General features: G+C 47.8%; 1 pseudogene; it reads left to right on the top strand.

The window, feature by feature from the left end:
• The first annotated feature begins 1,012 nt into the window (after positions 1-1,012).
• On the top strand, positions 1,013-4,296 carry LOC123398409 (annotated as a pseudogene).
• The last annotated feature ends 879 nt before the right edge of the window (positions 4,297-5,175 follow it).

Genomic DNA, 5,175 nt, shown 5'->3' with positions numbered 1-5,175 from the left:
CTTTCCGCAAGATGTCATGGCACTTCCCCATACATCCCGGGTCGTCCACCGGTTTCTCCAGGGAGCCCATCTAAACCGTCCTTCACCCAGAGTTGCATTGCATCACAAGGTCTTGAAAAGTCTTGTCTTAACCGGTCTTGGTTATTAAATTATTCTCGCATCACTCGTGATAAACTCTCAACCAGAACCCCATCTACACAAGCATAGCAAAGTAAAGTTTGTCATCCCGGGCCAAGTAACGGGGTTGTTGGGTGCCTACCACATGATATTACAACAAGTAACCAATATTTCCAAGTACCTACTCAGCATGCAATAGGGTGTTTGAAGGGTAGAACTACAATGCATAAAACATAGGTAATACATGATCAAATGACTTGCCTTGCTGATAGTTGTCGTTATCAAGCGCTTCTAACACTGGTAGAAAAAGAGGCTTCCGTCCAGCCCCATAAGTCGCGAAATTGTAGGAACCGCGACTAATGATTTCTTTAATCGCGGTTCGGCAGACGAACCGCGACCAAAGGCCTGGGCCAGGGCGCTCGGTGGCCAGCTGGTGCACGTGAGGGGCTTTAGTCGCGGTTGGCCAGGCCAACCGCGACTAAAGGTGCCCAAAGGCCTTTAGTCATTTGGTGCATTATAAATCTCCTCCCCTATATATACCAGTTCAGCACACTCACTTAGCCATTTGGTGCCACTTCTCTTCACAAGCTTCACAAGGGGGTGTAGGTTTGCTTTTGGTTCCTCTTATGCACACAAGGTGTTTGATGAAATGCCCCAAGAGCGTGAAACAAACATGATATGAAGTGTTGGAGCCACACTTGAGGTTCCTCATTTATTTTTTCCTCCTCGATCGCGGTTAGCAACTTGAACCTTTCATGCATGTGTGTCATTGATAAAATATGCATGTGTGTTGTTCATTGTTTAATTTATATTGTTTATAGCTAGTTAGTTTAACAAATGCATGATGGTTAATTATATATTTTATATTATAATAATGCAGATGAATCGGCAATGGATGTACGGTAACCGACTCTCCCGCGAGTTCACTACGGGTTTGAAAGATTTCCTCGTAGTGGCTAATGCGAACAAGCAGAAGGGTTTTGTTATCTGTCCATGTGTTGACTGTAAGATCAGAAGGGTTACTCTTCCTCAAGAGAAGTTCACCTGCACCTGCTTCGGCACGGTTTCATGCCAAGCTATAATTGTTGGACCAAGCATGGAGAAAGAGGGGTTATAATGGAAGAAGATGAAGAAGGGGATGATTTCATCGATGAAAGCTATCTTGCTCATTTCGGTGATACTTTCATGGAGGATGCTGAAGGTGAAGGGGAAGGTGAAGGGGAAGGTGAAGGTGAAGAAGAGGCACGTGATGAGACCGTTGATGATCTTGGTCGGACCATTGCTGATGCACGGAGACGCTGCGAAATTGAAAAGGAGAGGGAGAATTTGGATCGCATGTTAGAGGATCACAGAAAGTCGTTGTACCCCGGATGCGATGATGGTCTGAAAAAGCTGGGTTGCACACTGGATTTGCTGAAATGGAAGGCACAGGCAGGTGTAGCTGACTCGGCATTTGAAAACTTGCTGAAAATGTTGAAGAATATGTTTCCAAAGAATAACGAGTTGCCCGCCAGTACGTACGAAGCAAAGAAGGTTGTCTGCCCTCTAGGTTTAGAGGTTCTGAAGATACATGCATGCATCAACGACTGCATCCTCTACCGCGGTGAATACGAGAATTTGAATGAATGCCCGGTATGCACTGCATTGCGTTATAAGATCAGAGGCGATGACCCTGGTGACGATGTTGAGGGCGAGAAACCCAGGAAGAGGGTTCCCGCCAAGGTGATGTGGTATGCTCCTATAATACCACGGTTGAAACGTCTGTTCAGGAACAAAGAGCATGCCAAGTTGTTGCGATGGCACAAAGAGGACCGTAAGTCGGACGGGGAGTTGAGACACACCGCAGATGGAACGCAATGGAGAAAGATCGACAGAGAATTCAAAGATTTTGCAGCTGACGCAAGGAACATAAGATTTGGTCTAAGTACAGATGGCATGAATCCTTTTGGCGAGCAGAGCTCCAGCCATAGCACCTGGCCCGTGACTCTATGCATCTACAACCTTCCTCCTTGGTTGTGCATGAAGCGGAAGTTCATTATGATGCCAGTGCTCATCCAAGGTCCGAAGCAACCCGGCAACGACATCGATGTGTACCTAAGGCCATTAGTTGATGAACTTTTACAGCTGTGGGGCAGACCTGGTGTCCGTGTGTGGGATGAGCACAAAGAAGAGGAATTTGACCTACGAGCGTTGCTTTTCGTAACCATCAACGATTGGCCTGCTCTTAGTAACCTTTCGGGACTGTCAAATAAGGGATACAATGCATGCACACACTGCTTAGATGAGACTGAAAGTGTACATTTGCCAAATTGTAAGAAGAACGTGTACCTTGGGCATCGTCGATTTCTTCCGAAAATTCATCCAGTAAGAAAGAAAGGCAAGCATTACAACGGCAAGGCAGATCACCGGCCGAAGCCTGCGGAACGCACTGGTGCTGAGGTATTTGATATGGTCAAGGATTTGAAAGTCATCTTTGGAAAGGGTCCTGGCGGACAATCAGTTCCGAAGGGAGCTGACGGGCACGCAGCCATGTGGAAGAAGAAATCTATATTCTAGGAGCTAGAATATTGGAAAGTCCTAGAAGTCCGCTCTGCAATCGACGTGATGCACGTTACGAAGAATATTTGCGTGAACCTCCTAAGCTTCTTGGGCGTGTATGGGAAGACAAATGATACAAAGGAAGCACGGCATGACCAGCAACGTTTGAAAGACCCTGATGACCGGCATCCGGAATGGTTTCAAGGTCGTGCCAGCTACGCTCTGACCAAAGAAGAGAAGGTCATCTTTTTTGAATGCCTGAGCAGTATGAAGGTCCCGTCTGGATTCTCGTCCAATATAAAGGGAATAATAAACATGGCGGAGAAAAAGTTCCAAAACCTGAAGTCTCACGACTGCCACGTGATTATGACGCAATTGCTTCCGATTGCTTTGAGGGGGCTCCTGCCGGAAAATGTTCGAGTAGCCATTGTGAAGCTATGTGCATTCCTCAATGCAATCTCTCAGAAGGTAATCAATCCAGAAGTTCTACCACAGTTACAGAACGATGTGATCCAATGTCTTGTCAGTTTCGAGTTGGTGTTCCCGCCATCCTTCTTCAATATTATGACGCACCTCTTGGTTCACCTAGTCGAAGAGATTTTCATTCTCGGTCCTGTATTTCTACACAATATGTTCCCCTTCGAGAGGTTCATGGGAGTATTAAAGAAATATGTTCGTAACCGTGCTAGGCCAGAAGGAAGCATCGCCAAGGGCTATGGAAATGAGGAGGTAATTGAGTTTTGTGTTGACTTTGTTCCTGACCTTAAGCCGATTGGTCTTCCTCGATCGCGGCACGAGGGGAGACTAAGTGGAAAAGGCACGATCGGAAGGAAATCAACGATATGTATGGACGGCCATTCTCTGACTGAAGCACACCACACTGTACTGACCAATTCCAGCTTGGTGGCTCCGTACTTTGAGAAACACAAGAATATTTTACGCTCGGACAACCCGGGGAAGCCTGAATCCTGGATTAGGAAGGCCCACATGGAGACTTTCGGCAGTTGGTTGAGAAAACATTTAATGAATGACAATGATGTTGTAGATCAGCTGTACATGTTGGCCAAGACACCATCTTCGACTATAACGACTTTCCAAGGGTACGAGATAAATGGGAATACATTTTACACGATCGCCCAAGATAAAAAGAGCACCAACCAAAACAGTGGTGTCCGCTTTGATGCAGCAACCGAGAATGGGCAAAAGGTCACATATTATGGTTACATAGAGGAGATATGGGAACTTGACTATGGACCCTCCTTTAAGGTCCCTTTGTTCCGGTGCAAATGGTTCAAGCTAACAGGAGGTGGGGTAAAGGTGGACCAGCAATACGGAATGACAATGGTGGATTTCAACAATCTTGGTTACCTTGACGAACCATTCGTCCTAGCGAAAGATGTCGCTCAGGTTTTCTATGTGAAGGACATGAGTAGCAAACCGAGGAAACGGAAAGATAAGAAAACGATCAGTACATCATGCGATGATCCAAAGCGCCACATTGTTCTTTCAGGGAAAAGAAACATCGTGGGAGTGGAGGACAAGACAGACATGTCAGAAGATTATAATATGTTTGCTGAAATTCCGCCCTTCAAAGTGAACACCGACCCAAGCATTAAGTTAAATGATGAGGATGCTCCATGGATACGGCACAATCGTAAGCAAGCAGGGACACAAGGGAAGAAATGATGTGTAATAATTTATTGTACCAAACTTTGTTGAATGGATCATGTGAATTATATTACCCGTGATGTGTTTGGTGTCCATTTTCGAATGATTCGAGATACCACTGATGATACATGAAATTTGGAGTGATTTAGTCATACTCCTGCCTAGGCGTATAATATGCATACTCGTAGTCTTCATAGCCGCCGTCGTCGTTGTACTGGTAGTCGTCGCCTTCTAAGTTGCCGCCGTCGTCGTCGCTGCTGTCGTCGCTGTCGTCGGGCGGCGCTCATGGCTCGAACTGAGGGTAGCGCAGGCGGGGGATATCGCCGGCCGTGATGTAGTCCATGACGCTCTGCAGAGTCCGGCCGTACCACCATAGCCGACGGCCGGCCTCGTGGAAGTTCCCAGGAGGCAGACCGTCCTCCTCATACCTGGCGAGCGCCCTCTCACGCCGATTGATGAAGAAGGCGTCCCAAGTATGCTGGTTATCGGGATGCCAGCGGGGATTCATCCGCTGCTCCGGCGTGAGGTCGAGGTAGTAGTGGTTCGTGATGGCCGCCCGGCGCGCAGTACCCTGAGGGACGGGAGGGACCGGCACGCCGCCGGCGCTTAGGCTCCAGCCGGTGGGGACGCGGTAGCCCGGTGGACAAGGGTAGTTCGAGGCGCAAAGCTCCTCCACCTGCTGGTAGGTTAGAGTGGGTGCGGTGGAAGCCATGAGAGAGTGATGAGAGATTGTAGAGATGTGATAATGCTGGCCAAGCCGGGCTACATATATGTAGTGAGAAATGGCGGGAAAAATGGGAGCGGGAAGACAGGAGGCGGGAAGACAGGAGGCGGGAAGAAAGAGGCGGGAAG

This window comes from Hordeum vulgare, chromosome 5H, assembly GCF_904849725.1.
Source record: "Hordeum vulgare subsp. vulgare chromosome 5H, MorexV3_pseudomolecules_assembly, whole genome shotgun sequence".
Taxonomy (NCBI): domain Eukaryota; kingdom Viridiplantae; phylum Streptophyta; class Magnoliopsida; order Poales; family Poaceae; genus Hordeum; species Hordeum vulgare.
Note: the sequence above shows the minus strand (reverse complement) of the source record. Positions and strands in the feature narration are given on the sequence as shown.